Raw genomic sequence first — 11,829 nt, 5'->3', positions numbered from 1 at the left:
TTAAAAGCATTTTAATTGTGCACTGCATCCCTGGCCAGGAGAAGGATTCCTGATCTGGAGTGTGTCGCATCTTTAAAATCCTTAAAACAGTGGGGGCTCGTCCGAGATTGAGATAGTGTTTCCACCCGTGACAGCTTAACACAGCAGGCTAACCCAGAAAAGGTAGTGATACTTTTTGGGGTTAGAAAGCTGTGTTACACTGTAAAAGTGCCTTCTCAAAACTTAGACCCTAAGTATCAGGCCTGTGTGTAAAAATAAAGTAAAATCAACCTTGAACTAGACAAAAAGCAACAGAATACAGGTTTACCCTTATATAAATAATTTAATAAAGGAAGAACACTGTTCAGTAAGGACCACAGTGGAGATAAACATGGCTAGGCAGCACCTTCTGCACACATTATTTGTCAGAGAGGAATGAGCAGAGCAAGATGAGGAGGCCTGACTAGGAGAAATGATGCAACAGGTCACCGCCAAGAACATGGATGTGTGGCAAGACGGTGGCCTATTACATCAAGCCTTGAGCAAGTTATATTTGACTCCGAAAAATTAAAGAGGAGCAGATTAAAATTGTCAGATTCAGAGCCTACATGTATCTCCACATGGGAGTTATGGAGGAAAAATATGAAGAAAATAGAACCCATGCGCAAATCCAGACTGAACTAAAACTAGTAGTACTTTTTCTTGATAAACTGTAGATTTTGGGCAGTAATGAGGTAATGACAGCATATTGTTCAACCTTCCTCATTTCCAAAATGTTCAGGTGAGTGTTGCTGCCGTTTTATATATTAGGGTACCCTTCCGGCCCGTTCCGGGTACTTCTTCATGATAAAATGTAGATTCTAGGCAGTTGTGGGTTAATGAAAGTATATTGGTGACCTTTCTCATTTCAAAATATTCTTCATGTGAGTTTGCATCATTTTCAGGTGAGTTTTACTACCTTTTTATATGTTATGGTACTGTTCAAGACTGTTCCGGGTACTTTTTCATTATACAATTTAGATTATCAGCAGTTATGGGTTAATGATAGCACATTGTTTCACCTTTCTCATTTCAAAATGTTCTTCATGCGTGATTTCATCATATTCAGGCAAGTTTCGCTACCTTTCCATATATTAGGGTAGCGTTCCGGCCCGTTCTGTGTACTGTGTATGATAATATGTTGACTTTGGGTTGTAATGGGTTACTGAAAGGATATTGGTGTTCCTTTTTCATTTAAAAAAGTTCTACATGTCTGTTTGCATCATTTTCAGTTAGTTTTCGCTGCCTTTTGAAATGTTATGGTACCGTTCAAGCCCATTCCGAATGCCTTTTCATTATAAAAAGTACATTTTGAGCAGTAATGGGTTAATGAAAGCACATTGTTTCATCTTTCTCATTCCAAAATATTCTTCATGTGTGTTTGCATCATTTTCAGCTGAGTTCTGCTGCCTTTCCATATATAAGGGTACCGTACCGTCCTTTTCCGTGTACTTTTTCTTGATAAAATGTAGATTTTGGGCAGTAATGGGTTAATGACAGCATATTGTTCGACCTTCCTTATTTCCAAAATGTTTTTCATGTGTGTTTACATCATTTTCGGGTGAGTTTTGCTGCTGTTTTTAAATATATAGGGTACTGTTTCTGGCCCATTTTGGGTCTTTTTTTAATGTTAAAATGTATATTTTGGCCAGTAATGGGTTAATGACAGCACATTTTTCAACCTTCCTAATTTTTAAAATGTTCTTCATGTGTGTTTGCATCATTTACAGGTGAGTTTTGCTGCCGTTTCATATGTTAGGGTAGCGTTCCTGCCCATTCCGGTTACTTTTTCGTGATAAAATGTAGATTTTGGGCACAAATGGGTTAATGACAGCACAATGTTTCAAAGAAAAATGTTTTGCTGCCTTAATATATGTCAAGTTACGGTTCCAACCCGTTCCGGATACTTTTTCATGATAAAATTTTGATTTTGGGCAGCAATGGGTTAATGACAGCATATTGGTGTACCTTTCTCATTTCAAAATGTTCTTCATGTGTATTTGCATCATTTTCAGTTGAGTTTTGCTACCTTTTCATATACTGTTTGGGCAGTTATGGGTTAATGAAAGCATATTGGTGTACCTTTCTCATTTCAAAATGTTATTCATGTGTGTTTGCATAATTTTCAGTTGAATTTCGCTGACTTTCATATGTTAAGGTACCATTCAAGCCGTTCCGGGTACTTTTTCGTAAACAAATAAATATTTTGGGCAGTAATGGGGTAATGACAGCACATTGTTTCACCTTTCTCATTTCAAAATGTTCTTCATGTGTGTTTGCATCATTTTCAGTTGAGTTTCGCTGCCTTTCCATATAAAAGGGTACCGTACCGGCCCGTTCCGGGTACTTTTTCTTGATAAAATGTAGATTTTGGGAAGTATTAGGTTAATGACAGCATATTATTCAACCTTCCTCATTTCCAAAATGTTCTTTATGCGTGTTTACATAATTTTCAGGTGAGTGTTGCTGCCATTTTATATATTAGGGTACCGTTCTGGCCCATTCTGGGTACTTTTTGTGTTAAAATGTATATTTTGGGGACTAATGGGTTGATGACAGCACACTGTTCAACCTTACTCATTTCAAAAAATGTTTTTCATGTGTATTAGCATCATTTGCAGTTGAGTTTCGATGCCTTTCCATATATTAGGGTAGCATTCCAGCCCGTTCTGGGTACTTTTGTGTAATAAAATGTAGATTTCGGGCCGTAATGGGTTAATGACAGCATATTGGTGTACCTTTCTCATTTCCAAAATGTTCTTCATGTTAGTTTGCATCATTTTGTGGTGGTTTTACTGCCGTTTTAAATATTGGGGTAGAGTTCCGGCTCATTCTGGGTACTTTATTGTGATAAAATGTAGGTTTTTGGCAGTATTGGGTTAATGAAAGCATATTTGTGTACCTTTGTACCTTTCTCCTTTCAAAATGTTCTTCATGTGTGTTTGCATCATTTTCAGGTGAATTGTGCTGCCAGTTTATATATTAGGGTAACATTCTAGTCCGTTCCAGCACGTTCTGGGTTTTACACACACCCATGGATATGGAGATAGCAAGCCATCTACAATTCCCTATACATTTCTAACGTGTTGACTCCCCTGGCTAAAGGTAGAGTTTTATTCAGGTTCAATTTACACCAACTTAACATAATGTGCCACACTTAACAAATCTGTTGTGCTCTAAATATACGTAAACATACAGCAGGATGAGTATTTCGGCAGTGAACGTTTCTTGAATAGTGAAAAGCAGTCGCTGTTCCAGCTGTACCAAAAGAGGCAAAAAACACTCATATTCTAGGTTTCCCTAAAGTGTACCTGCCACTTTCCATGTGCAGACCTCATGTGAGCATTGATGTGTGCTTACCTAGATCTTCAATCCGGCTGGTGCTGAGTGGTCCCTTCTTTGTATCAGTGTTCCCAAACCAAATTTGAAAAGCATGCCTATGTCTAACGATACAGATTTTCCACACATTCTTTACAGAAAGTCATGATTCTATTAAAGACTTGGAGGCGAAAGGTTATGCTCTGAACTTCTCTTTACTTCTCGAGCAGCAAAGTATAAACAAACAATTATGAAAAACAGTGTAACATAAAATTACAATTCCCAAAACCTGCAGTGAGTTTGTAGTTCGTTTTTCATAAGCTCACAAAACCCATGTGACCTTTCCAATCCAATCAGATCTCACTTTCCCCTATAAACACTGCATAAACCACAGTCCTTCCTCTTTCTACAGCTGATCGAACAACTTAATAACTTGCTCCCCAACCGGTAGACGACTTCTTTAATCTTTACTTTGATCCCTCTTCACGGCGTCGGTGTCTTCTGCTCTGCACCTGTCAAAAAAATGTATAGTCCATGACATATCTCCTCTTGAACGGGTGGGCAATCGTATAATAACAAAATTACATTACCATTTACAAAATACATTACTCTTCAAAACAATATTTATACTATCATTCATCCATTATAGCGATTGAATTGGGTGGAATAATCTTTCGCCTCCGAGACTTTAATAGAATCATGACTTTCTGTAACGAATGTGTGGAAAATCTGTATTCTATGTCAAGACTCGGAGGTTCAAATTATGCTTGTTTAAAGCTAACTTACCACCAACAACGCTACCTGATCCACTGGTCTAAAATAAAAATTCTTAAGCGCGTACTCATTAGACCAGTCTGCCGCTTTCAAAATATCTTCCAGGTGGGCCCTTGACATAAAGGCTGATGACACCATAGCACCTATCATTGAATGAAAAATGTTTTAAAACATTTGTATTCGTTTATTCAAATAAACAATACAAACCAAACTTGCAGTGCATACAATAACATTTCTATTATACATCGCTTAATTGTGTTCACTGCTTCCCTTATCCCACCCCCCGTTTTGAGCCTATTACTTCTCACGTTCTGTTCCTGCATCTTGTGGTAGGGTATCCCTTTCCATGGGTTCCGTTGGGTCTCGCCTTGACCCAAATAACTCTGCTATGAATAATTTCCAGGCCATCAGGGTCTCTGTCTCCCCCCCCCCCCAAGTCCGCTAACAGCCATGGCCATTTGACCGAGTCGAAGGCCTTTATTGCGTCCAGTGACACAATTGCCAATTCACCTTCGTTCTCGTTTCCATACTCAATACCTCGATGGAGTCGTCTGTGATTATTGGATATGTTCCTTTTTGGGACATAGACCATCTGGTCAGGATGTATTAGTTTGCCAATAACCCTCCTCAGTCTGTTTGCCAAAACGGCCGTCAGTATTTTGCTGTCTTGATTTAACATTGACAGGGGTCTATATGAACCGCAGCTATGCCCAGGCTTGTTAGGTTTGGGAAGCAGTATTATAATCGCTTCTCTAAGTGACTCTGGCAGTCTGCCCAGCTCATATGCCTCATTAAACATTTCTAACAGTGGGGGGAGCACCTCTCCTTTAAATACTTTATAGAATTCACTTGGGAGTCCATCAGCCCCCAGAGTCTTACTGGTGGGCAACTCACCACCTCTTCTAGCTCTTCCAAAGTAATCAGTGCATCCAGCTCCTCTCTTTCCTCAGCACTGATCTGCAGCAATCCTATATCCTCCAATGTTTCTACTATCGTCGTGCGATTACTCTCCCCATTATCTCCATATAGTAGCCTGTAATAGTCTGCAAACTCCCGGTTAACTCCCTCTTGGGTATTAACTACACTACCATCTTCCCTTGTTATTGTTCTAATCGTGGGTCTGGGGATTTCACTCTTACATAGCCATGCCAAGATCCTTCCTCGTTTATCCCCTCCCGCATGCTGTCTCTCTATATATTTTTTGTAGTTAAGGTAACACAGTCTTTCCCAGTGCCCACCACATTTCTGCTACAGCCTGAGTATCAGTTCAGTGTCTTCCTTGGTATTATTTTCTCCCCTCAATGCCCTTTCCAATTCTCCCTCTGTTTCCTGTAGGTCAGCCAGGATCCCTCCTTGCAATCCTTGAGATTTTGCTATAGCTACCCCTCTCATTACAACTTTAAAGGCTTCCCACAACGTGCCCGCCGAGTCCACACTGCCAGTATTCGTCTCAAAGTAGTTAACAATCTCCTCTCTCATATCCTCCCTAAAAAAGGGGCCTCTCAGCGCCTCTGCTCTGAGGCGCCATGTCGGAATCCTCGTTCTCGGGGGTCGGTATTGCCATCCGAGGATCAAAGGCAAGTGGTCCGAAAGGATCCTCACTTTATATTCTGCTTGCGTGATCTCTGTCATTACCTCTAGTGTGACAAAGACATCGTCCAACCTTGTATGTAACTGCTGTGGGGCAGAATAATGCGAATATTGCCTCTCTTGGGGGTGTCGTGTCCTCCACACATCTCCGAACCCAAAGTCATTCAGCAATGTCTGCAACGCTTTAGCGGCTGGTGCAGGTCCATTTTCCCATCTGATCTATCAACCTTAGGGTTCAGTACGCAATTAAAGTCTCCTCCCCAAATCACTGCACTCCCCACACCCATGCTAAGGTTGTTGCACAGTGTTCTAAAATATGCCGCTGTATTTTGATTCGGGGCATACGTATTTACAATGCTTATCTCCCTATTTTCCACCAATCCCCTCATTATGACCATCCTCCCGTCCATCTCAACTATCGTCTGTAACAGCTGAAACAGGACATGTGGCACCATCCAGTTAAGTACTCCCCTAGCATAAGCCGAATATGATGAACCCACCACAGTTCCCTTCCATTTTTTCCCAATCATCTCCATTTTATCCCACGTCAGGTGAGTCTCCTGCAACAGGGCTATGTCTATCGTTTGTCTATGCAGGTATAACATAACCTTGTTCCTTTTTAAGTAGCTATTGAGCCCCCTAACATTCCAAGTAATTATTTTAAGGTCCCCCATGGCCTGTTAGAATCCCACCCCTCCCCCCACCAGTGCAGTCCATATCCAAGTTTATTCCCCTTCTGTATAGACTCGTTTCCCAACTTAAACTCCCCACCCCCCTCAACCCCCCTCCCTTCCCTGCCCCATCACACTCCCCAACGTTCCCCCAACACCCCTTCTGCCACTCACCCTCCCTAGCCCCAACTTGCCCCATCTCCCCAACTGTTGCCCAGATCCATCCCTGGATCTCAGGCACCCCCGCATCTAGCCCTTTCTGGCAGTTGCCTTACTCGTAGCTCAGCAGAGAAGTATCGCCCTAGTGGCGGTCCTTCTAATGTAACTCTTGGGGGTAGGTTGTCTCCGTCCCTTGCTCCCTATTCAAATATCAGGTTCATCGCACCTCCCCTCTCCTTATTCTTGTTACACATTCTATATTCCAGTCCAACATGTCCAAATGTCTCATGATATAACAACCCTCTGCCCCACGCCATTTATCTCGATATACTTGGCTATTAGGTCACTTATCGTTACTTCCGGGACCCTGCTCCTCATCCTGCTCCGGACAGCCATGTGCGTCCAACCACGTTGCTGCGTCCTCTGGGGTTTCAAAAAAGGGCGCTTTGTCTTTGTAAAGGATCTTGAGCTTCGCAGGGTACAGCAACATATATTTCAATCCAGTCGTGCACAGTCTTCTCTTAATTGCCACATAGCTGTAGCGTTGTCTCTGGACTAGCATAGTATAGTCAGGATATGCAGTGATGGTCGCTGATGCTCTCTTGATCGTCCCCCCTTTCCTGAAGAACTCCAAAATCTTTTCCCTGTCTCTGTAATTCAGGATCTTTGCTATAATTGCTCTCTGAGGGGTTCCAGGTTGCGGTTTTCTCATCAGGGCCCTGTGCGCACGTTCCACCGCAAATCCTTGGGAGAGCTTATTTACACCTATCTCCTGCAGGATCATGTTTTCCACGTAATTTGTAGGGTTTTGGCCTTCCTCTCCTTCCGGTAGGCCAACCACGCGTATATTGTTGCGTCTAGCTCTTCCTTCTGCCTCCTCTGCTCGATTCTCCAGGTTGGCTACCTGCTGCTTCAGTATGTGCACCGCCTTGGAGTTGTCCTTACTAGTATCTGCGTTGATTTTCACAGCACTCTCCAGACAGCTGGTTCTTTCCGCCAGTGTTCTTACATCTTGCCTTAGCATGTTGACCTCCACTCCAACCGCATCTATTTTTGCTTCCAATGCAGTCCTTAGTTCTGCCATCAGTGTCCCCCACGAGGCCTTCAGCTCCGTTATGGCTGCCAGAATCATGTGATTGTCACTTGCCATTGCCGCTCCAGGGGACGCAGTGGTCCAGCTTTGCGTGGGGGTGGTGGGCGTCTGCTACGGTTTAGCAGAAATGTCAATTGTAGGCTGTTTTCCTTTAGCCTTGCCCCCTCTCACTGACATTTCTGTCCTGTTGATTGTTGTTGCCAGCTTGCGGGTCACTTATCAGCTCTCGGCATATCAATTTTGGCGTCCACGCCTTTCGACACAGTGGTTAAGCCAAGCTGCAGGGGGTTCATTCAGGATGATTTGCACTCTCAGGCTCCATGGCGTTGATGTACTGTGGCTCGTGGGGTGGCCGTCCTATGCCTCAGCCAACCTACTGTTCTGTCTCCACTCCTCTTACACAGTGCACTTTCCATGTGACACGGTCATCAGCCCACTCTATTGTATGTGTGCCCAAAGGTGTTGTACCGCTGCCTCACTGCTTTAGTGCTGCTTTTACTCCAGCGACTATACAGTCTGCTTTTACCTCTCCTCTGGGCCCCCGGCGCCCGTGACCAGGGGGGGTTCGGGGTACGTGGCGCAGCTCATGCTTTTTCTTGTGCCCCAAGTGGGCTTGCTGACCACCACGGGGTGCTCCTTCTCAGTATCCCAGCCATAGACGCTTCGTGCTCCAGCCTCACAAGCTCACACTGTATTCCACCCAGAGCTCGTGTTGTTGTGTGGTGCAAGGGGCATTTGCATCATACAGGGTCAGGTGGTCCTATTCCCCGTATCGTTTGGGTCATGCACTGTCAGGGACTGCAGGGTCGCGACCAGCCCCCCCGCATACCCAACGTCTCTTACTTTCTTCGGATGACCATGCGCACATCCGTGTCCCCACGAGCGCACTTAACCGCTCTATCATGCCATGTTATGGTTTTATTCCTGTGCAGCTGCATCCTCGTTAATTACATTAACAAGCACCCTGGGCGCTCTGCGTGTACCCGACAGGGAGCCACAGACCACTTTGCGCACTCACTTGTATTGAATACGGGTCGGCCGGTGCCCGCAGGGTCCTCCTCTTCGTTCAAGGCAGCCTGGGCACCTCCACACTTCGTTTGCCTCTCACGTACGCGGGCTGTCCTACCCTCACGGACAGCTGCGTATCATCACCGTTGTGACACTCGTTAGGATCGCCGCGATGCAGGCTCCCGGAGACACTTTTGTTCTCCCTCCGCTGCCATTTTGTAGCCAGCCTTTTCTTCCTTAGCGGAGGCTACAATGTAACAGAACTTCTGTTCCTGTCATCCGATCTTGACGTCAGGTGCTGCATTCAGCACCGCTTCTCTTCCCATAGATTCTCGTCCGCATTCATTTCGAAAGTAGCTGCTTATAGTTGTGCAAATCCACGGATCGATTGCCCGATCTGGGAGCTCCAACAAAGAGCAGCCTATTACATGGCTGCCAGGCCACGCCCCCTCTGGGAACCATGCTTGACCCCTCCAATCGGGTGTCACTAAAATTACTGTTGCTTCCTGTCTCCTGACCTGCGCCACAGTGCATGCTATCATGACAAACGGAGGGAAAGCGTATTCCTTCGCTGATACTCATACCTGGAGAAATGTATCTGTCGCTGCTGCTTCTGGATCTGGTCTCCAGCTGAAAAATCTGGAGATCTTCCTGTTCAACCTCGAACCGAACAAATCCATCCAACACGGACCTCTACGATGCATGATCTCCAGAAATACTGAGTTGTCCAGCTGCCAATCGCTGGAGTCCCTCATGTATCTCGAATTCCAGTCTGCCACCTGGTTGAGTTCTCCCGCCAGGTGTTCTGCCTTCACACTGACTCCCCTCTGAAGACATAGATGCCAAAACTCCTTGGCTATCTCTGTTAACATCCTGGATCTCGTCCCGTCCAGTCGATTTATATATCTGACTGCTGAAACATTGTCCATCTTTAGTAAAATGGAGCATCTCGCTCCTTCCTGTGTCCAACAACGGACTGCAAAGGATCCTGCCAGGAGTTTGAGGCAATTGATGTGTAGTCCCAATTCCTCACTCGACCATCTCCCTCTGGTCAATTGGTCATCGCATCTGGCCCCCTATCCCCATTGGCTGGCGTCCGATTGTATTATCAGGTTTGGGCAGGAGCCAAATATCGTCCTGCCATTCCATGCCTCCATGTGGCAGTACCACCATTCTAGCTCCATTCTCGCTTCTAGTGATATAGGCACTCTCTGCTCGTAAAATAGATCTTTCCTGAGATTATCTATCTTCAACCTCTGTAACGCTCTGTAGTACAGAGTTCCTGGAAAGATTGCCTGAATCGACGATGACAGACGACCTACCAGCCTCGCTATCTCTCTCAAAGAAATCACCTGTCTTGTTATCATGCTCTTTATTTCCTTCTTTATGGAATTCACCTTCCCCAAGAGTAACCTGAGAGTACCCTGAGTTGTCTCTAAAATGAAACCCAGAAATTCCATCTCCTGTGCTGGTTCTAATTCTGACTTCTCATAAGTTTATTAGAAACCCGAGCTGCTGTAGTAAGTCTGTTGTTTTCCGAATCTGTTCTACAAGAATCTCTTTGTCCTGGCACATCAGACAAATGTCATCCAGGTAAATAATTGTCCTGATTCCTTGTTCCCTGAGGTGACTTACTACTGGTTTCAACAGTTTGGTGAAGCACCATGGGGCTGATGCCAGACCAAACGGAAGACACTTGAACTCCCAATTCTCTGCCTTCAAGAGGAACTGTAGTAGTTTCCTCTGATTCTGCTGAATTGGAATTGTAAGGTAGGCGTCTCTGAGGTCTATTCTTGCTAACCAATCCCCTCTCTGTAGGATATCCCTTAGCAGGTGAATCCCTTCCATCTTGAAGTGTCTGTATATTAGAAAATAATTCAGACCCTTGAGATTTATCACTAGCCTTACCTTGTGTTTGCCTTTTACCAAAAACAGGTTGCTTACGAAAGCTCCCTGTCCTTCTGGGGCTGGGCCGATTGCCTTTTTTAGTTTGAGTGACTCTACCTCTCTGTCTAGCAGATCCTTGTCTAGTTTGCTGAACTTTATCTGCCTTGGCATGGTTATTTGTGACGGTTCCTGCCAAAGTTCTAACTGGAATGCCCCACACCGTCTGTCTCACCCATGCGTCTGAAGATAACTCTTCCCCACCTTTCTAAATGCAACCGCACTCTTCCTCCTACTAGAGGAATGTGTGTTTCCATTCCTTTCGCCAGTGCTTTTGTTTCTCTCACCTGTGTTATTCTGGTGTTGTTGTCTACAGCTGCCTCTCCAGCCTCTGGAAGGGAAGAAAGGGTTCAATCTCCAGTCCCCTTGTTCTTTCCAGTGGTATCTATCATTGTAGGACCTGCTATATTGATAACTGCTGGACGAGCGGCCCTTTCCTCTTCCAGCCTTGTCAAAAAACTTCCTTCCGAAGATTTTCTTGAGTGATGATTGAGCATTGTCCATGGAAGCATACGTGTTGGCGAATTTTGCCACGACTTTTATAAATAGGTCACCAAACAGTTTACCTTTCGCTGCTGCTGCTTGCTCAGAAGAAACCAGTTCTCCCAGCCTTGAGTCCATCTTCCTAAGGATGGATCTTCTTTTTTCCATCACCAACGCCGTGTTGGCATTCCCCATCAAGCATTGGGTCCTTTGTGCCCATCCCGCAAGGATCTCCGGATCGATGGGTTCTTTCTTCGGCTTCTTCAGCCAGCTAACATATCCTGCGGATAGGGCCCAGCATGTCTAAAAGCTTGTCTTGACAAGCCCTCCAGGACCTGTCGATTCCTTTTTTCACACCCCTGCCGTATCTCCCCAGGAACGTAATTATTCTTTCGTCGATTTCCGGAGTATCAGCCACCCCGTCCGGCACTCTAGGCCTGGGGCATTCCGCTCTTAATTTGTTTCTAGCTTGTTTGCTGAGGGGGGTTCTCAGCCTCTTCTTTATGTATTCGGTAATTCTCTCGGGGGGTTCCCACTCATTCGACCTCGGGTGCACCAGCTCATCCGGGTCAAATTCGCCCTTATGAGGCTCCTCATCTTCCCTCCTGCCTTTTTTGTTCTTGGGCTCACGCCCGTCACTTTCCAAGGAGGTCTGGTGTCCTGACGCACTATATCGGTCACATTTCAAACTGCTTCTGCAGTATTCCTCAGATGATTCATCTGAACTGAAGTTATGTCTCTCTCGAGACCTCGCCTTCTTCTTATCCGCTC

At 45.0% G+C, this 11,829-nt stretch overlaps 1 long non-coding RNA gene across 1 annotated transcript; it reads right to left on the bottom strand.

The window, feature by feature from the left end:
* Positions 1 to 3,532: 3,532 nt before the first annotated feature.
* Positions 3,533 to 4,718, bottom strand: LOC138579650 (uncharacterized). Its single transcript, XR_011304110.1, has 2 exons — positions 4,123 to 4,718; positions 3,533 to 3,848 (listed from the first exon to the last, which is right to left on the bottom strand). It is a non-coding gene; the product is annotated as an uncharacterized lncRNA (long non-coding RNA).
* Positions 4,719 to 11,829: the final 7,111 nt, after the last annotated feature.

This window comes from Ambystoma mexicanum, chromosome 3p (assembly GCF_040938575.1).
Source record: "Ambystoma mexicanum isolate Mex_15411 chromosome 3p, UKY_AmexF1_1, whole genome shotgun sequence".
Taxonomy (NCBI): Eukaryota; Metazoa; Chordata; class Amphibia; order Caudata; family Ambystomatidae; genus Ambystoma; species Ambystoma mexicanum.
Note: the sequence above shows the minus strand (reverse complement) of the source record. Positions and strands in the feature narration are given on the sequence as shown.